At 41.7% G+C, this 22,866-nt stretch overlaps 1 pseudogene; it reads left to right on the forward strand.

Annotated features, from left to right (window-relative positions):
• The first annotated feature begins 21,777 nt into the window (after positions 1-21,777).
• LOC126420088 (5S ribosomal RNA) lies at positions 21,778-21,895 on the forward strand (annotated as a pseudogene).
• Positions 21,896-22,866: the final 971 nt, after the last annotated feature.

The following is a 22,866-nucleotide window of genomic DNA, read 5'->3' on the forward strand; positions in this document are numbered from 1 at the left end:
AATGGAACCTTACTCGTCACTAGAGTTGGCAAACATGAATTTACTGTATGGTCAGAGTCCAAATCTGCTCTTGAATGTATCTTACATTTTCTATTGAATTGTTGGTCTTAACATAATTTAATCAATCTTAGATCTGATATAATGGTGTAAAATTCCCCCTTAGGAGGAATACCGTTTTATTAAGGGGATACGGAATCACCTATCCCCGCAATGTTAATATATGCCTACTATAGGGAACATTTTCTCACAAACTACTGGAGACAGAGAGGTAAAAATTTTACTGTATGTGCATTCATATGTTACAACAATACTGAAACAACAGTTTATTGTCAAAGTATTTTCCTACAGAGATATTGTACATTTATTTTTAAGTAAATTTTTTCCATCGCTTTTTACTAGACTATCACCCCTAAGTCTTTTGTAAATCAAGTAATTAAAAAATCGTTGTTTCAGTATGTAATAGGGACCTATGTCACTACGTCATAAAAATTTCAGACTTCTAGGTTGACCAGTACCTGAGATAATGTTCCTAGATGAAGTAAAAAGTAAACTTACGGGAAACGGAGAAAGAAGATTAAAACATTCCTGATCCGTAGCTAATACCCCCTTCACAGTCTTCATAATCATCTTCAAGTCTTCTTTTGGCACCCCTCTGCACCTGTCTTGCTTTTTTCACTAATGTCTTGATTATATTATCAGCATGCCTTAGTCTGTGCTGATCTAAAAAGAACATAGCACGTACCGTACGGGAACCAACACACATACCCAACTTTTGAAGGACACAATGTAAATCTTTTACAGCTGAAGGTAGTTAATACAGAAGGAAGAGAAATCAGATTTAGACACTATTTCACAATCTTAACTGGAAAGAAAATGATTTTTTTGAACTCTCCTAAGGCCTAGTCACACATAAGTTGTTCTGTGGGTTTACCAGTATGCGAGCCTCAGGGAACCTTAGTAGGTGTCTGATAAGTGCGATTGGCTTTTCCCGCAACATACCGCCTCTTTTGGCTGCCTCGTGGCGTCCTAAGCAAGAACGAGGCAGCAGCACAATCTTCGATGTAATGCGTATTTCTTTGTAGAGTCGGTATTCTTTTTTCCGTAGTTCAGTATGCGCGGCTCTTCATAATTGATCTTCCGAGTTTTATTTGTTCTCCTTTGTACGTGGTAACCAATAAAACACATAATATTAATTCCCCCATACTCATCAGTTTCTGTAAACGTTCCATACATGAATTAACATATTTTAAAATCATCCTAGTTGTTTTTTATTTATATGTGAAGATCAGTTTAGGTAAACCACTTATTAGTATGTTTATATTACATTTCGGCTGATAGTATGAAGCACTACATCACTGCTGTTAATGCTGTAACCTCAGGCTGTAGATTCTGTCTTAAGACGTCTATTTAATTGAAAATGATCACCTTGTACAAAGAATAAGGACTTCGCCTGTTCAGTGATCAGTTATCGTTAATGAACCGCTGTAGTCCTTTGATGTACTATCAGACATCTTGAAATATTAAAGTTTTCGTCAAGTGTTTGCTCGTCCTTCTTTTTGACTTTATGTGAGAACCCCCAGTAGTTCTTTGCAACAATGCTGCGATAATATTAAAAGAAGATGAACTACAATAATTCCTCTTTAAACAAAATTTTTCAGAATTTAGGGAACCATGTATAATATAAAAAGACTTTTTCAACTTGCAAAATGTCATTACATCTTCTAAAGAAATATTTTACCTGTTAGTGAGACTGAATGTCATTGTGTCCAGGCTATATTGGGAGATAAACACCGAGTTGAAAAGGAAGAACTGGTTGGAACACAGCAGGATATCGTTGAGCTGTTGAGCCGAAGTTCTAACCAGGGACCAAAAATTTGCAACAATGTAGATTTCGTAAGAGTACATTCTTCACTACGGTAATAAGTGATTTTCCAACCTATGCTAACTCTATCTTTCAGCATTCGTTACTAACAAAGTAATAAAATAATAGTGGAATCTGAACGTAATACATGACATAATGATCAGCTTTTGCTAGAGAGTTTTCTGCCACAGGACAATTCCGCTACGAGGTTTTCTGAACTAAGCGTACTAGAACGTTATGGAGATGAGATTATGTCGAATGTTTGTTGCGAGTTGTCTTATACTGCCAGTTGGCACTAGGAAACTACCGGTTCTGAAGGAAACCCAGTCGCCCAGGGTCGCTTTTTTGATTATCCTTCCTACGTCAGCGAAGCCCCACTTCGTACAGCGTGGCCCGCGATACATCAAAGGCTTCCCAAGCACAATGGGCAACAATACCGCCACTTTACGCAATGAGTACTCCTACCCTAATGGGGCTGTGCGGCAGCGGTCTCTGAGGACAAGATTAGGCGTGTAGCGGGCGTAGTGAAGGGCCAAGGGCGTCCGCATCAACGAGAACGGAAACGTGACGCCAGTACAAAGCGCTCATAAGGGGAAGCGCAGTAGCGGTTTATTCAGTGAGTTGTCGGTGTAAAGTGGAAGGGGCCACGCGTAAAATATGACGCTGTTCTTACTCCTTGCTGCCTTCTAGACCTGTAACAAACGCCACGGCAAAGCTCACTTCATGTCCTCCCCTGGAAAAAATACGTAGCATCTGTTGTCGAGAAGATTTGTCGCCAGTGGAAGATTTACGAGGTCTCGACTGTCCTCGGCACGTATTCTGACCCGAAATCTCTTTGGCGGCATGCCGATCTTGTTTTTTAGTGGCAGTCCGTGCCACTACAGAAAGCCACCTGTGAGGTAGCGAGCGGTATTCTATATCTGAACTCCATTAACGAATTTTATAATAGTCCTCCTTGTAATTTTCTTGCAGAAAGTAGCAGTTATAATACTTCGCATTACCATACTGTATGGCGAATGAAAAGTTTTGATCAGTGGAAACTAGATACACTGACTAGTCATCAGTTAATTGTGGTGCGGGTGCTGAAGCGAAAGTGTCGTGGCTGGAATTGGAGGTAAGGAATACTGTATTCGTCATAATTTGGATGTCGGTGTTTAGCATTCGACTTCCAACGTCCATATTACACAATTTTATAGGAATGGGGGATTTTTACACACTTTTCAAAATTTCTTTTATGTTTTAAATTTATTGGTGATAGAATGAACAAAAATATTACGAAAATAAGAAGTATTATAAATATTTTAGTGTTGTGAACAATATACTTCCTACAGACATTAAGAAAAAATAGTAATTCTTTTGACGTAAACAGGTTAAATGGCAGAAATGGAAACAAAGATTGTGAGGAAAAAAAATTTCAGCGGGAAAAGAGTTTTTTAGCTTATAAATCGAGAGCAACACGTATCTTAGACTGTACTACGTGTCAGTTTTTCCCATTGCATCGCTGTCACTTGAAAAATAACTACCAATTCATTGTCTATATCGTTTCACGCTGTACGTTCTGAGACTTGTAAACAGCGCCTGATCAAGTGTTAAAAATCTTAAGTACTGTGCAGTAATTTCCATTCCGCCATTACATTAATAGTGTGAGATACTCTCAGCCAGGTGTTTGTGATAGAAATTCGTTTAAAGTGACAAACTAGAACACCCATAAGACATGGTCTAATAAATGGCTCTGAGCACTATGGGACTCAACTTCTGAGGTCATCAGTCCCCTAGAACTTACAACTACTTGAAAATTAACTAACCTAAGGACATCACACACATCCATGCCCGAGGCAGGATTCGAACCTGCGACTATAGCGGTCTCGCGGTTCCAGACCGTAGCGCCTAGGGCCGCACGGCCACTCAGCCCGGCATTGTCTATACCAAAATAACTTTGTATGTGTGGACATCATCCGCGGGTATGTAAATGATTAGAATTGCAGTTCCCTGTGACAGTCAGAATGGCCGCCACAGCGCATTAGCAATGCCTCGTAAGGTATATAAAGCCATGTCCGATGTCAGTAACAGAAGCGTCCGACAGGCGCGACAGCTTCAGACGACAAAACACGACAGGAGGTATGCTACGGAACTGTCCTCGCGGCATCCATACACCTGTTTGTCGTTCGCTATAACTGCTGGCGACATTTGAATTAAAATATGTCTAGATCTTGTCACTGTACAATGTGCGGCAGTGAAGGAGACGACTGCGAGTCTTCTCGGCGGAGCGCTGGATCAGACATGCCAGATGCTATAAATTACGCTGACGGAAAAAAATCACAACAACAAAAAATAATTGATCTAGAGTACTGAAATTTCGGGAATACATTTGTCTAGGCAACATATTTAAGTGATTAACATTGCAAGATCACAAGTTAATGTAAGTGTAAGATAAGTCATTGCCCATGTGAGATTCTGGTGCATTAATAACCGGTGTAACCGCCAGAATGTTGAATGGAAGCACGCGACTGTAAATGTATTGTGCTGTACAGGTGCCGGCTGTCAGCTCGTGGGATGACGTTCCACGCCTGTTGCACTTCGTTAGTCAATACAGAGACCTTCAATGCTATTTTTGGACGACTCTGGGTTTGTCGCCCGACGGTGTCCAACATGTGCTCGACTGGAGAGAGATCTGATGATCAAGCAGGCCAAGCGAAAATATCGACATTCTCTTATCCTGTTGGATAACAGGGCCTTCAATGCAACTCGTGAGTGGCAGCACAACAGGTGGAATCATCGTACAGGCATACAGTTTTCCAGTCACGTTGCGTGGGATAGCTACCAGAGTGGTCCTGCTGCCTAAAGAAATCGTACCCAGACCATTACTCCAGGTGTAGGTCCACTGTGCCTAGCACTCAGACAGTTTGGCTGCGGCCCCTCAAGCGGCCTCCTTCTAAGCAACCATAGCCATCATTGACAATGAGGTAGAACCATCTTTCACCAAAAACCACAACAGACCTCTACCTTCCATTCCAATGAGCTGGACACCACGGAAGTCAGAAATGGAGGCGGTTTTGGGCCAGTGGAATACACTTTACAGGTTTCGGAGTTGTTCTTCAAGCAAACCTGATTTGCTTGCCAATAGTGACTCAAAGAGTGCCACTCTTCTGTACTTGGCGCCAACACTGAACATGCATCGTGCTTCAGATGTAGAAACACACTTACCAACTTTCCTTTATGTCGCACAACTCCTTCTTGGTGTTGTGAGGTTTTTCTCTCGCCGTACTTGTTACAGGTTTCTCCTTCAGTGTACTTAACACTTGGCTTTATGGAAACTGAGACTGTGGTCTGATAAGTCTGGTAGAAGAACCCTTAAAGTTATTGTTTCCATAGCAACCCACCATACTTTTCAACAAAGTCTCCTTTGAAGGGTACACTCTTCGTCCAGCAATCCTTCAGCCCATCCATTCCATCGGAAAAATAGGTTCTATCACACTCTCTAAAATACTCTCTGACTGTGAAAATTTTTTCCTAGCGAGTCAAAGTCAGGAAGAAGTCACATGTGGCTAAGTCTGGTGAACAGAGTTGTTAAGCAATCAATTCAAAGCCCAACTCATGCATTTTCGCCATTTTTTGTTTAAAATCCACACATTATAAGTAAGTCCAACATATTTTCAAAGTCTTGTATCAGACCAATGATTGTAGCTATTACGAGTAGTATTCATGTTCTTTAGTATCACCAAGCACAAGTGGTGAAAGCAAGTCACTTATGCTTATTTTTCCCTGGGCCGCAGGTTTGATGTTGAAATGTGGACATGGGGACGAAAATCGGCTAGTCTACACTGACAGGTGTAGTCCACTTAGTGGTCCACTTAAGGGTGCACAGTAAACATGAGCTTATTAATTTGTGATGTGTTTGTGAGAAGAGCGTTCTATGCAGAGACAAAACAACAAACACACTGATGTGTGTACATATCAAAGTACCACATATAAAAGTATCTTCAGTTACACCCTTAAACCCTATACAGGGTGATTCAAAAATGCATGTAAATATTTCAAGGGTGTATTTGTGAGGTAAATATAAGACAAAAATGTTCTATACAATTTTTTCCATACTTGGCTTATTACAGAGTTATGAACAAAACAGGATAATACATTCAATACAACGTAAGGTATTTAATTCCCAGAGTTCACAGTTTAATTACAGTGCATTTGGACTAACAACGCAAACTGATAAATAAACGTGACGTAACAAACTGAAACAATTCCTCGCGAACACTGTATTAATTTAGGTCCTGTTGATTGAACTACAGCAATGCACAATAACTAAGGAAAATTGAAGCATTTTACAGACTGTACTGTACTGTACTGTATTTGCACAAATCTTAATGCAATGCATGTTCAAAATGCTGTCCCTGAACTTGCAGACAGACCCGTGCTCGTCGCATCAATGATCTCTGCACATTACACAGTCCGTTCAACTCTCCACGAACAATTTCACAACCACCTTCAATTCTTTGTTGTAGCACTTCTCTGTTCGGTACTGCAGAAGAATACACCAATGTCTTTAGTCGGCCCCATAAATAAAAGTCTAAAGGGTTCAGGTCAGGTGATCTGGCTGGCCAAGCAATTGGTCCTCCGCGACCTATCCATCGATGTGGATACGCAGAATTGAGGTACGCCCTTACGTTGCGGCTGTAATGGGCGGGAGCACCATCGTGCATAAACCACATGGTGGCTCGTGTTGCAAGAGGGACATCCTGTAACAATCCAGGCAATTCTCCCTCCAAAAATTCGCAGTACGCGTGCCCATTCAGCCTTGGAGGCAGAACATGAGGTCCGAGTAAGTAATTCCCCACAATACCACACCAAATGTTTATGGAGAATTGATGTTGATATCCACGCACAATTCTCGCGCCAGGATTCTCGACAGCCCACTGGTGCATATTATGCGAATTGATTACACCCGCACGAGTAAACATGGCCTCATCTGTGAATAATATCCGCCGAATGAACATTGGATCATTCAAATGACGCTCTTGTAACCACTGGCAGAATTGCTGACGGCGAGGATAGTCTTCAGGTGTCAATTCGTGCACTTTTTGCAGGTGAAATGGATGCAACTGTTGTCTCCGAAGCAGCCGCCATACAGTAGATTGTGGAAGTCGTACAGCTGCACTAATTTGTCTCGTACTGATAGATGGATCTTGGTCTACCAGGTCCAAAACATGTTCCTCGACGTTCACTGCATGCTCAAGTGGTCGACCTGAATGTGGCCCAGGACGAATGCCATACTCCCGCATACGTCTGTCCACAGATACAAACGTCTGATGACTTGGTAACCGTCTTCCTGGAAACAGCTCACTGTACCTTCGTCTTGCTGCAAGTGCATTTCCATCTGCTGCACCATACACAAGGTGCATATCAGCATACTCACTGTTTGAGTACATCATGTGCACGAAACCTTTAGCCTTCCGACGATGAATGAACGACAGGACGTACTTTTCCGTTACCAACAACATCAGCGCCATCTTCCGTACAGTAGGAGTCAACATCACGTGCAAACAAAAACAAACACTATTCATGCAGTTTCGAATCAACTGTTGGGAGATACGTATGTGAATTACGTACCAGAATATGGCATCCTGCTGCTTGCACTGCCGTCGTTTTGATACGGACATGACTTTCGTATTTAACGATAACTCTGGAATTAAACGTTTATGGAAAAACATTTATAGAACATTTTTGTCTTATATTTACCTCACAAATACACCCTTAAAATATTTACATGCATTTTTGAATCACCCTGTCGTGCAAGGACTCGAACACATCTGAGTGTCTAATTTAGAAATGAAATTAGGAACTGGGCCATTTAAGTAACCTTTCCGTTCCGTTGGAAGCCCTCATTCCAGCAGTAATTGAAATGAGATGAATTATTTGTCTCATTTACTTTCCACATGTCTAAAACTCAATAAAGCTTTATTGTATGAGAGATTACACCGTCGAAACGAATGGTGAAGGGCCTCTGGTATTAACTAGTGACGCAGTGGATTGCTGGCAATGACAGAAACATATACTCCCACCAAATGTTCCCGTAGATGGAAAAAAAATTTACAGCACCTCAAGTAAGCGCCACGACTAATATTTACATTTATTTTTACTGTTTAGCGGTAACAGCCCAACCACTGGAAATGAAGTGCTTGGAAATTGTATTTCGTCAAATACAATGTATTGTGAATTTTTATGCATATAGTTGTTATTGAAATCACTAACCCTTCCCATCTCTTTTTCATAATGCAAATTAAAGTGCGTTTCTTTGTGGTTCAGAGCCATCGTTTGAGGAAGAACACAATTATACAACTAAAATTTGTGCGTTTCGATTTATAAAAGAATCCACGGTGATGGCCGTCACAGCAGACTTTACTCACTGTGACTTCTCGACACAGCTCGAATCTTGAGACTTCTACATAATGACTTTGATAACAAGGGTCGTAATACACTTGTAGAATTTCTCATCCATATTACTATTTGTAAATAATGTGTACCACATTGTTTAGTTTTAAATTATTAAGTTTGGTTTAGTCACTCCAAATTCATAATTTTAAAGGATACTCTATATACGTTATAAGAAGTAACTATTGAACATTCGCCATTGCTCAGCGTTTTATGTAACTATTTATCACGTGTTATAATGTTAACACGTGCAGCTGAATGGCAATGTTTCGTAACCAGAAAGCAGTTCCTAATATGCTTAGGTAATGGGCACAAGGGACATTTATTTATAACTAATCTAAGGAAATACTAGGATTCAAGATGTGTGAAAGGAATTATGATTATTTGAGAGAGAATATCATACAAATAACTACCAAGCAGTGACGATTATTTTCCATCTAAAACAACCTGTACTGGTATGCTTAAAATAACAGACGTTCAAAGAAAAGGCAGCTTAAAGAAATCGTATAAGTGAGACTGACCTGCTTCGATCTCGGAAGTCTGGTACCAGTCGTCAGTATGATCTTCTTCTGCAGCAGTTCTCTGAAACAGGAAGTTACTGAGTTAGTCACGGCACAGATTTACTGTGTATGTTCAGCAACTTATCATTTAAGAGAAATTCGCTTAAAAGGGTACAAGGTACATTAGGACAGTTCCATTACAACCGACTAATCAGATATACTCAGCAGCGTACTGAACTATAGATAATTGTTGTGCTGGAGAGAGTTCTTCTATCGCTACGAAGAATGGAATAGGTCGTTCTGTCACGTGACTATGATCAGTCTGAGGACGCGACAGTTAAGCATAAGAGGGCAAGACAAACGGCGTTGGCACCTTTTATCACGGCCACATTGAGGGTGCTTGGATCTTGGAATACTCTCTCATCGATCCTACACTAGCAATGTGATTCTCATCTGCGACCGTATGGAAGGTTCCCTGTGAGTACCAGGATTTCGGGAAAATCACCTACAGTACACTAATATGTAGAGTGGCTTGGGTGTTGACGCAAAATCACCGTCGACTTATGAGGAATCTATTAACACAGAGATGGATCGAGTCCAGCAAATAAGTCATAAGTCCATAGCCTAACAAGAACAACCTCTGAACAGCAGTTCCATTGAGAGCAACACCCTACCTGCAGGGTACATAAGCCATTCCCTGAGGCGTATGTGCTGATTACAGCCCCAGCGTATAGAGATTAGTGTGTGTCCATAAACTGCACCTTTCAACATAAGAGCTGTGGAAACAGGACACCTCGAGAAATGTGTCGCGTTACTTGTCAGTACAATGGTAAAGTACAGCGAAAGCCTTATGGCTCTTTACACCACGCAGCAAAAAAGAGATAATTTAGGTGTTTTAATGCAGGAATATTTAGATGAAAAGATAATGGGGTAGTTGACAAGTTCACTGTCGTACCTCAACTATGAGCGACTCAAGAACGTTCTGTCCAATAACACGCTCTTCTTTACCACGTTTATATTCATTCTAACCACTTATATTTTCGCCAAGGTAGTGTAACACTCCATCGTTACCGAACTCTGTCAGTGTCATTCAAGGAAACACTATACAGTCGTCAGGCTGCCATATGGTCCCGCATGTAGCCGAACCACAGTACTACTCAGTACTCCCGTGACTTCACTAAAGGGATTCTCACGCCTGAACCCAGCTCCGACTATCTCTGTGAGCCGTGGGCTTTGCTTCAGCGTTTACAGATCAGGAAGGCTTCTCAAAGTTTTAAGCGTGTCGTGGAACCTATGCTACGAAGCTTCGCGTCTGTCGTCAATCTGAAAGTGGTTGCCACACATTACAAGGTAGGCAGACAGGTGTCTATAATGCAATTGTTCAAAAGTAAAGTAAGCAAAAATAGAAATAAGGAATATAAAAACATTTTAAAGTAGTTCTGAGTAGATATGATGCCTATCAACAGAGTAATAACGATGCATGTGAAGCAGCCCATTCAGATGTACCGTCGATCATCGTTTGAAAAGCTCTGCTTTAGTTTCAACTCGTTAGTCTGATATCTTGGTTTGTACTCGCTACTAATGTAAAACACTAAACAGCAAACATTCCCCGGAAATTTTCCGGTGTTACATGTTTCAATCTTGAAAGCAGCGGGTAATTTTCCTTATGTCATAACTGAGAGCTGATGAGATCGGTGTTAAGTGACACAAGGTAAAACTATAAAAATACAGTGAACCTATTTGATAAATTATCACTTTTTCAATCGCTGACGAAACTGAAGTTTGATCAAAATTAGATTACTTACTAGTTTACGTAAATGTATACCCCTCTCGTCCACACAGCTTCTCACCATTGCATGAGTGTTAAGTAAAATAAAACTTAATTAAATTATCAAATCAAATGACCACAGAAAATATTCGCTATAAACTCTTCAAGTGTTCTGGCGCAGCACCGAGAAGCTAAGAGAATTGAATGTTACTGTTCCTTTTTTCTACTTACGTATTGACCTTACTTAGTAAGATTAGGGCACTTAGAACAAATACTACACATAAAAAGATATGTTTGGTACGTTAACAATACACTATGTGTCGTTCATGAGCAGCGAGTAATAATAATGGAAATAATAATGGTAATAATAGAAATAATAATAATAATTATTATTATTATACCATTAATGAATGTTACATCCATTATTATTATAATCAACATTATTAGCCTACTTAGGACCACATGCCTCGTTTTGGCTTTTTATATGGATCTTCTGTTTTTTCTTATCCCAGAAAGCTCCCCACTTTGGTCTGCTGCTTCCTGTGATCTTTTTCTGGTGAGCGAGACTGGTATAATCTCTTGTCGAATTTGAAACTGTCCTGTATGGTTTATAGTGGAATTTCAAGTTACTCCATGTCTGATTTCATTGTGGTGATCCATTTGTTCCTGTACGCCTCCACTATAACTGTCGTGGTGAAGATCCTGTTTGTGAGTGTACAGGGGTTCATTATTGAGTTGTATTGTTTGAGTTTAAGGTCTTGTAAAGATAACTGGAGGTGTAGATGCTGTGACAGTAGTGGCAGACTTCCTCAAGCTTTGCACATCTAGCATCTATCTTATCGAAGGGACACGACAAATGCTAGCGGAATTACAGGTGGTGTTCCCTTTACGTTAGCCATGAACTCAGTTCTTTTATACGCTGGCGCTCATGCTAGTCGTAGCTTCTATGCTGTAGAGACTCTGTAGTTGCTGAGTAGCCTTGAGACAAGGTCATATGAGAAGGAAAGTCAGTATTCATTGAGGTTATTTTTCTTGTTTCGAATCTTCATTCCCGGTCACGAAGGTAGCGTCCGTTGTTATTTCAGAGATAATTTTCCTCGGGACGCAGTTGCAGAACATTCACGAGAGACTATCACCTAGTCTAATTCCCATTTGATAGGTGAAACTCTCAGAGAACTCATCTCTAAATTTGACTGTAGAGGTGGTATTTCTCAGAGTGATCTGGGCTAGTCTGGTGGTCTTCTCACCTAGGCCCATTCCTCGTTGGATGGAGATCAGGTCTGTGTGTCCATTGAATCATATGTCTTTCGAAGTCCACCAGGATTATTATCCCGGTACGTACATCGCGATTTTGGTATGTAAGTATGGCCTTCAGGTTTTGTATTTGATATGTGAAAGATCAACTAGCTTGGAAACCAGCCGGATATTCGTCTCAAGTTGGTTGGCGACTCTAGTTTTCAGGGCTCTAGAAAAAATGTTGCACGTATCAGAGATATGACCCTTGAGTTGTCGCTGTCGGTCTTCTTGCGTTGAGGATAGATCACAGCTGCGGTCCATTCTTCTGGTAAGGTCTCTATTAGCCACATTTTCTGTATACTCTGATGTTCTGTGCAGATTGTTCATCTGCATGATTTCACATCACCGCTATATCTTCACCTGAAGTCTTGATTTTGAGGCTCTTGCAAATGTACTCTACTTCTTCTCTGGTTGGTGGTATGTAATCTGTCTTTCTAGAAGGGAACTCATGGAATGTAGGTCATTATTATTATTATTAGTAGTAGTAGTAGTAGTAGCAGTAATATTATTATAGTAACATTATTACAGTTGTTGTTGTTACTATTAGCATTAATAGTTAGGACATCTTAATCAATTATTAACATACTGAACATCTAAGATTAGAAATTTTCTCATCAGATCAAACACATTCATAAAGAAATAAACAAAATAGTTGCATTCAGTTCTCTTATAATCTTCCGGTTTCGTCATACCTTTTGGCGACTTTTTACCTACTTACACTGTGTCCATGAGACAGAAAGTATACCTTTTTATACATTTCACTTAATTTAAATTAATTACGAAAATAAGTACCAAGTAATCGCTTGATAGTAGACAGATGTTCAGAGCCTACTGAAACTACTTTTACTTTCCATAATCCTCTTGCAGAAACCTATTCAGTTTATGACAAAATTTAAAATAATATCATTTAATGTCAATTGAAAGCTGATTTTAGACTCTTAATGAACTTCGGAAATGACAATGTGAAGTGCGCTGATTTAGGTATGATTCAATAGCTGGGGTCTGAACAAAAATGTGGTTCGTGTCGCAGAGCTCGGCAGTTTGCCTGCTGCCTACAAAGAATTTAATTCTCGGATATGGTGAACCCCTTCATGAATATTAAACCGGCGCGCTACATTCTACTCATGAATTGCAATGACACGGAATAAGTATGCAAATGTAATTCTTGTAAATTGATAAAATAGTCAGTCATGAGGTTACTTCAAGTTTGTCCTTAACGGCACTCTCGAATCTCAGCGTCGGTCTTCCCCCTAGGAAAATTATTTTACATCGTCCAAGTTTTAAAAATAATGACACAGTTGATTGCCTTGATTAAGATGCACGGGAGAAGTCTAGAATACCACGGCGTCTGGTGACGTGTGGCTGGCGTCGCTAAAATGGGACATCCACTGTCCCTTCTCCAGCCGCCTGTAAGCTACCATAGTGATTTTACTCTTTGCCTTAAGTCTTCACTCACTAAAACTTCGTTACCACTGCATACATTAATCAACAACCTTAGCCGTATTTGTAACACTTCATTGATTAAATCTGGTCGGCCACACACGACAGATGCTTATATTTCTGACAGAGAAAGAATGAGATAGATCGCATTAATAATAAAGTATATTCCAAAGCGTTATAGTTTTCAATAATTACTTACAGCAAGGACGAAATTACAGCCGCTATTTTACTTAAGTACATTGAGCTCTGCTGTGTAGTTACATGATAAAGCCATCGTCATCGGTAAGTTATTCCGGAAGTACAACAGCCCCCATTTCGAACTCCGGGCGGAAACCACTCAGGATGATGTCATCAGGAAAAAGAAAAGTTGCCATGTACGGGTTAGAGAAGGGAATATTAGATCAATTAAGTGGGTAGGTACTCTAGAGAATTTAAGATAGGAATTACATAGACTGAATTTATAGTTGGAAATAATTAACTGCGGTGTCAAGAAGTACAGGATTTCTGACACGCGAGTACAGGGTTATAAATACAAAATTAAACAGAGGTAATGCAGTATTAGGTCTAATAATGAATAAGAAAATGAGAATGAGCCTAAACTTATACGAACAGGAAGGTAAACTGATTATCTTATCCGTGATAGGCACAAAGTCAACACTGACCACAGTAATACACGTTTATAAGTCTGCTAGCTCTGCAGATGAAGAAATTGAGAGAGTTCTTGAGGAGGTAAAAGAAATTATTCGGATAGTTAAGGAACATGAAAATTTATATGTGATGGGCGACAAAAATTCGGTAGTAGGCAAAGGCAGAGCAAGAAAGTTTGAAGAACATGGAATGACAAAAAACTGAAAGAGAAAGCTCTCTGGTAGAAATCTGCACGGAACATAATGTAATCATCGCTTGTACTTCGTTTAAAAGTGATGAAAGAAGGTTATATGAGTGGGAGGGGCCTGTAGACACAAAAAGGTACTAGGCAGATAAGACAGAGATTTCGAAACCATATTTTAAATTGCAAAACATCTCTAGTAGCAGATTTAGTCTCTGATCACAAATTACTGGTTATGAATTCAGATTGAAACTGAAGAAACCGCAGAAAATAGGAAATTAGCTACACGGGAACTGGACAAAGCGAACATTCCAGACCTATTTGAGCGTTTGAAAGGGAACATTAGATTACGAATAGGTGAAACGGAAAAACAAACACAACAGAGAAATGGATAGTATTGAGAAATAAGTTCGTCAATACAGCTTACGATCGAAGAACAATAATACAAAGCCCAGTTATAAAATCTTTGGAAAGCGCACGAGATATTGAGCCTACCTGGTGAGAACAAAACATTAGAATATACAGCAAAAGATTTAGCAAAATTGAATAAATACGTATGAAAAATGAAACCGACAGGAAGTGCTAAATGGCAATGTACTCGTAAGACTAGCTAGACGAGAACTGCAAGAATGTAGAAGAATGCGTATCTGGGAAAGACAGGTGAGACGTGAAGGAAGATTAAAAGGACATTTAAAGAAGAGAGAAGCACGTCTATGAATACCAAGAGCTCAAATAGTGAACTGGTACTGAGCAAAGGAGGGAAAACTAAAAGATGGAAGTAATGTACACAACGGCTGTTATAAGGAAGTGAACTTCAATGCAATATTACACAAAGGGAAGAAGAAACAGGTGGAGATAGATTGGGAAATATGATATTATTAGAAGAATTGGACACAGCACCGAAATATCTAAGCTGAACAAGGCCCTTGGAGTTGGCGACATTCCCTCACAACAACAAAGATACTTAAGTGAACCATCTACGACAAAATCGTTAATGTAAAGAAATTTCTCAAACTGCTCCAAGAAAATCTTAGAACTACAAACTAGTCTCTGACAAAATTATTCTACACGTTGTGCAAGACACATGAGACAGGTGAAACACAACATAGACTTTAGGAAGGATGAAATAGTACCAATTACCACAAAGAAGAGTGAAAAAATATGTAGAATTCCACCTTGGGGAAGATTAGTTTGGGTTCCGGAGAAATGTAGGAAAACACGAGGCAGTGTTGACACTACGACTTATTTTAGAGGATAGGTTAAAGGAAGGCAAACATACGTTTATAGCAGTTATAGATTGTGAAAAAGCTTTGGACAATGTTGAATGAAATACTCTCTTTGAAATTCTGAAGACAGCTGTTGTAAAATACGAAGGGCGAAAGGCTATTTACAACTTGTGCAGAAACCAGATGGCAGCATAAGAGACTAGGGGCACGAAAGGGCAGCAGTGGTTGAGAAAGGAGGGAGATGGGGCCGCAGCCTGTCCTTCACGTAATCCAGTCGGTGCACTGAGCAGTACTGGAAACCAAAGATAACTTTGGAGAGGGAAATAAAATTGAGGGGCAAGAAGTAAAAAATTTAACGTTTGCTCGTTGTTGTTGTTGTTGTGGTCTTCAGTCCTGAGACTGGTTTGATGCAGCTCTCCATGCTACTCTATCCTGTGCAAGCTTCTTCATCTCCCAGTACCTACTGCAACCTACATCCTTCTGAAACGTTTGCTCATGACACTGTAATTCTGACAGAAACAGTAAAAGGCTTAGAAAGAAAGCTGAATCGAATGGATGGCGCCTTGAAACAATCAACCATAATAAAACTAATACATGGGTATTTCAATGTAGTAGAATTAAATTAGGTATGTTACAGAAATTAGATCAGGAAATAACACACTAAACGCAGCTGATCAGCAGGATAGCATAATGAATGATTATGATAGAGGTATGTAAAGAGTATATAAAACGCAGGCTGGCTATAGCACGAAATACATTTGTGGAAAATAGGAATATATTAGGATCCATTACAAATTTAAGTCTTTCCCGAAGGTTGTTACCTGCGGTGGTCTTGTACAGATGTGAATATGGATGATTGGCAGCTCAAACAAGAAGAGAACAGAAGCTTTTAACACGTCATGTTAGGAAGAATATTGAAGATTAATGGATACATCGAATAACTAATGAGGAGTATCTGATACTAACTCGAAAAAAGAAAATTACGGTACAGTTTGAAAAAAAAAAAAAAAAAGAAATAGGATCGGTTGTTAGAACACGTCCTGAGGCACGGATGATTCGTAAGTTTAATCGTGGAGATAAAATTTGTAGTGAACCCATGGGATGGATATAGCAGACAGGTCAAAATAGCTATAGGCTGCAGCAGATATTAGCTGATGAAAATGCTTGTACAGGATAGAGCTGCTCGGAGAACTGCATAAAATCACTATTCGGACGGAAGACCACAACAAAACCGTAAAGATTGTGTAGTTCACTAGTAATGTGAACGGTGTAATATATTTTTGGTCACACTTCGTATACAGTCTGTATGCGTTGCAACTGTTCCTGCTTATTAGGTAAACCTCTCCAAAGTCATTTCATGTAACAAACGAGGGCTATTTTTTAAGGTCCGATCGGTCGCGAAATTAATACCACAGTAAAAATCACATGAAGCTTAGTGCAGATGTTTTGTACACCGTCTCAGGTATGCCCATCGATCGCGTCACGTAGCACTTTTTAGTCCTGTGCACACAGAGAGTATGTAAAGATGCCTCGAACAATAGTTAGTAAATTTGAAGTGCATGCTCTCTTTATATTGCCTCGTGCTGAGGGGTTCTGCCTGATGTCATGCACCCCACATAGCTTAACTGTCATGCTGACAGTAAAGTGCGACATTGGTGCAGGAACTCTGAAGCAGGATGTACAAACGTTCATGATACAGACGATTAGGGAAGGAAGCAGATTTAAAACGATGATCTTGTTCAGCCAGTGGTTTATGTGATTCCAGAATCTCATCTACGAAGCGAAATTCGGAGCAAGCTAAGAGGAATATCATTGTCAGACGTTGTCGTTCTTCATGACAGTGATTGGCTACACACTGCAGCTGCAAAAAAAGATGCTTCTGCAGCATTCTCAATGGAGAGTATTTGATCATCCATCATACAACTTAAACTGACTCCCTCCGATTTTCATCTCTTTACTCACATGCTGCCTATGAGGAGAGAATTGTATCATAGACAATGAGCTGCAGACCAGTGTACGTAATTGGCGGAAGTCACAGATGTCTTCCTTGTATGACGCGGGCATTGGGAAGTTGGTACCCCGTTACGACAAATGTCTAAATCGGGACTACGACTATGCAGAGAAGTACTCGTACATGGAAGGGGTAGCTAAATGTTGCAAAAATTAATATAATTCACTTACATTGGGGTTTCAATTTCAGGACCGATCGGAATTTGGAAAAGAAATAGCTTTCGTATATTTGACAACAGGGTGTGCTAGTCTCGCAAGGTATGCAACAGAACGATTGTGCAGTTTGTGAAGCAGACGAGTGGTACTGGTAGAAATGAAACAGTGAGGACGGGTCGTCAGTCGTGCTTAGATAGCTCAATTAGTAAGAGCAATTCTAGTGAGAGGCAACGATACGAATGTTGGTTTACGGTCCGGTGCAAAGTTTCGATCTTTCAAGAAATTGCGTTGGAGACGTTGTAAGTTGAAAATATAACATAGTGGAGGTATACAGACTCACTCTTTTTACCTTCATCAAGTTCATGATCGCTTGAAAAGGTCCCTAGCTAATGAAACCGGAAGAGATAAGTGCAGCAGGCGCTGCTATTTGTTGGAAACAAAGTACCTTATTCAGCACTGTATATAACTGAAACGCAAAAGACAAAAAAGATGGTAGTACAGATGGAATGGATCATAAATCACAAGACAGGGAAGATAGGTTGGATAGACTTTTGTCTTTTCGACTTTTATTCTACTTTAACACTAAAAACTATGTTATGTGTTTAATTGAATAGAGCATACAGTCATACTGGCCTATAGTTTCGTATTCATTCCAGCTGAACAGGTTTTATGGAAGTTGTTATGCAACTGCTAGATGATAGAAGGAGTTGTGACCGACAGTAAGAAATGATGTACATCATTATTTATCAGGAAGAAATGTAAATTTGAAGAATAAAATATAAAGTAAGCGAACCGTCGCGTCACAGCACAGGTCAAAGCTACGAATAGGGAGTTGGTGGCGCCCACATGGCAAAATCAGCAAATTAACGAAAAAATTGTTCTGCTGTGTTTCCACTACTTAACCAGTATAATGGAATGGAGAGGTATTAGAGCCTCCTTGGCCGTTTAGGGTCGGTGTTGGGAACAGAGAAGGAAGTTTGTCAGGGATGATTATCTTCGGAGGTGGCAAAATTACCTGGTATTTTTAACTGGTTTCTGTACCATTAGACATATTGATATGTGAGGTGCCTGACTAACAAATCCATTAACATTTGATACCAAATTGTAACCGTCGAAACCCCCCTTTCATCTATTACAGACTCATTCCTGTCAACAAACACGAGACATCTGGCTTCTTGTTCTGGTCACTACTTGGGATGCCAAACTGAGACACAGGTGCTGTCGTTGGCACTTTTTCTCCTTGTGCTGAATCAATTACCAGTTGGCGTAACTCGTAATCAGTGGCGCCATAGTCGAATCCACTTGAGGCAAGTACTATGCAGTTGCGAGTTCCCAACAGCAAATGAAATCACCTACACTGATGTCTGTGATCAGTACTCTTCAATGAAACGTATACTGACGGAAAGGAAGCGCAACACCAAAAGCTGATGTGTTGGTGATTAACATAGCAAGATCACAGTTTAGTGTAAGAGGGAGATAAGCCACTGCAAATGTGAAATGCCGGTACACTAATAACTGGTGTAACATCCAGATTGTTGAATGCAAGCATGCAAACGTGTATGCATTGGCTTGTACAGGTGCCGGATGTCAGTTTTTAGGATGGAGTTCCGTGCGTGTAGCACTTTTTCAGTCAATATCGGGACGGTTACTGCTATTTGCTAGACGACGCTGGAGTTGTCGTCCCATGATGACCTATATCTGCACGATTGGAAACAGATCTAGTGATCAAGCAGGTCAGGGCAACAAGTTGGTTGCAGACGCGTAACTGGCCTCCTTTTAACCAACCAGGGAACTCATCTGGCCTCCCTCTGAAAAAGACCTCCACCCTGCCACCCAGTGAGCTTTCGCTCTACATGGCACCGCTGAAGTCGGAAGTGGCAGTGGTTCGGGATCAGTGTACTCGATTGCAACAGTTCGTTTTATTACTGCGGTGCTAACGGCTGCTCAAATTAGTGCTGCAGATACTGTACAATACATTAGAGCCGTACGCCGAACACAGTGTCCTCCTATCCCGGCAGGGCCACGAGGCCGTCCAGAGCCCAGTCTTCTTGCCCTCTTACATTCTCGTTACCACCTTTGCCAGCAGTCATATACAGTTGCCAAATGTCTGTCAAGACTTAAATCTTTCTCCAATTACGCAGAGGGAACATCCAACTTCTCGTAGAACTGATAGACGACCTTGTTCAAACTTATTAGGAGTTGTAATGGCATATTTGTCGTCTTGAAGGCATTCTTTGCCAAGTCAGCTCACCACGTCCAGTCTGAAAAGTAGCTAACAGACTAGGAGGGACCTGCGCACCAGCATGATGCTGTCCAGCCCACAGCGTACGAATTATATCAGCATGTCTTCAAGAATTGTTTCCAAATCGTGGGACTGAACGCAGAGGACCTGTACCTTGGCCAGACTGTTCCCTGCATTTGACGCCTGAAAACTGTTTTCTGCGGGAGAAGGTGTGTTCCTCACATTGGCTCACTCTACAACACATGCCAATCACACCCGATGACATGCGACGACGTATTACTGCAGCCTGCTCGGACATCTGCACTTAAATGCTAGCAGGCGTGCAGTAGTCATTCCATATCAGACTCTAAGCGTGTATTGCCGCTATCGGTGGGCATTTTGAACAGAGCCTGTGTGGTCAATTGTCTCGTTATTGGTGAAAACCCACGTAACTGTGGTATACACTTGTGTTGTTCTTCAGTGTGCGCTACAAAAGGTGATGTTCAAGTGTGGGTATGGGAACTGTTCGAAATACACTCCTGGAAATTGAAAGAAGAACACCGTGAATTCATTGTCCCAGGAAGGGGAAACTTTATTGACACATTCCTGTGGTCAGATACATCACATGATCACACTGACAGAACCACAGGCACATAGACACAGGCAACAGAGCATGCACAATGTCGGCACTAGTACAGTGTATATCCACCTTTCGCAGCAATGCAGGCTGCTATTCTCCCATGGAGACGATCGTAGAGATGCTGGATGTAGTCCTGTGGAACGGCTTGCCATGCCATTTCCACCTGGCGCCTCAGTTGGACCAGCGTTCGTGCTGGACGTGCAGACTGCGTGAGACAACGCTTCATCCAGTCCCAAACATGCTCAATGGGGGACAGATCCGGAGATCTTGCTGGCCAGGGTAGTTGACTTACACCTTCTAGAGCACGTTGTGTGGCACGGGATACATGCGGACGTGCATTGTCCTGTTGGAACAGCAAGTTCCCTTGCTGGTCTAGGAATGGTAAAACGATGGGTTCGATGACGGTTTGGATGTACCGTGCACTATTCAGTGTCCCCTCGACGATCACCAGTGGTGTACGGCCAGTGTAGGAGATCGCTCCCCACACCATGATGCCGGGTGTTGGCCCTGTGTGCCTCGGTCGTATGCAGTCCTGATTGTGGCGCTCACCTGCACGGCGCCAAACACGCATACGACCATCATTGGCACCAAGGCAGAAGCGGCTCTCATCGCTGAAGACGACACGTCTCCATTCGTCCCTCCATTCATGCCTGTCGCGACATCACTGGAGGCGGGCTGCACGATGTTGGGGCGTGAGCGGAAGACGGCCTAACGGTGTGCGGGACCGTAGCCCAGCTTCATGGAGACGGTTGCGAATGGTCCTCGCCGATACCCCAGGAGCAACAGTGTCCCTAATTTGCTGGGAAGTGGCGGTGCGGTCCCCTACGGCACTGCGTAGGATCCTACGGTCTTGGCGTGCATCCGTGCGTCGCTGCGGTCCGGTCCCAGGTCGACGGGCACGTGCACCTTCCGCCGACCTCTGGCGACAACATCGATGTACTGTGGAGACCTCATGCCCCACGTGTTGAGCAATTCGGCGGTACGTCCACCCGGCCTCCCGCATGCCCACTATACGCCCTCGCTCAAAGTCCGTCAACTGCACATACGGTTCACGTCCACGCTGTCGCGGCATGCTACCAGTGTTAAAGACTGCGATGGAGCTCCGTATGCCACGGCAAACTGGCTGACACTGACGGCGGCGGTGCACAAATGCTGCGCAGCTACCGCCATTCGACGGCCAACACCGCGGTTCCTGGTGTGTCCGCTGTGCCGTGCGTGTGATCATTGCTTGTACAGCCCTCTCGCAGTGTCCGGAGCAAGTATGGAGGGTATGACACACCGGCGTCAATGTGTTCTTTTTTCCATTTCCAGGAGTGTATGAATTCCGTTAACGACTTCGAATAGACTCCTGCAACCAACAATATTTACATTCTGACTTACCCTACTTTTAGTTTGTTAAGCAACCGCCTTGCCGCAGTGGATACACCGGTTCCCGTCAGATCACCGAAGTTAAGCACTGTCGGGCGTGGCAGGGACTTGGATGGGTGACCATCGGGGCCGCCATGTGCTGTTGCCATTATTCGGGGTGCATTGAGTCTCGTGATGCCAATTGAGGAGCTAATCGGCCGAATAGTAGCGGCTCTGGCCAAAGAAAACCACTATAACGACTGGGAGAGCAGTGTGCTGACAACACGCCCCTCCTATCCACATACTTAGCTGAGGATGACACGGCGGTCGGATGGTCCCGATAGGATAGCTGTGGCCTGATGACGGGTGCTTTTTCCTTTTAGTTTGTTAATGTCAATAGGCACTGTTCCCTTTAAAAGAAGTCCTCTGAATCACAGTGTCCCAGGTGCGATTCCCAGCTGCATTGGGGATTTTCTCTGCTCAGGGACTGGGTGTTTGTGACGTCCTCATCATTTCATCATCATCATAACCATCCGTGACAGTGGGTACATTCGATTTTGTAAAAAACTGGACTGTGTAAAAATTGGAACTTTGTATGGGCACTGATGACTGCGCAGTTGTGTACCCCACAAACCAAACATAATTTAAAAAAAGTGTATGTTTGCACAAAAATTACACTTTCTAAGTATTACTAAATCTATTAATGAGCCAAAAATGCTATAGTCCGACTACCAATCCATCCAATGAAAACAGGACATCAACAGCGCTTTCCATTTCAGCAATATTGACGATGCGAGTTTAAGATGATTCACCCTGTATAACACAAATTACCAACATCCTCACATAAACGCTGTGAAAGAACAAATGTGTTTAATGAATTAACTTGGCATCTTGAGGGGTATAAGGGGACGAACTTGGACGTTGATTAATCCATGAAACGAGGTCGTAAGTTATGTCCGTGCTGTTTTTGTGACGGGAATGGTTATTCGAATTGCAAATGAAATCAGCTTTCTCTAGGAATATGACAGTTTGTGACTTGCGTCTATTCGGAAAATCATATCTGACATGAAACTCCCGTTGCCGAAAATTGAAAACGATCTCAAAAATTTGTTCATATGTGGGTCCGCACCCAGCAAATAT

Source organism: Schistocerca serialis, chromosome 9 (assembly GCF_023864345.2).
Source record: "Schistocerca serialis cubense isolate TAMUIC-IGC-003099 chromosome 9, iqSchSeri2.2, whole genome shotgun sequence".
In the NCBI taxonomy this organism is placed as follows: Eukaryota; Metazoa; Arthropoda; class Insecta; order Orthoptera; family Acrididae; genus Schistocerca; species Schistocerca serialis.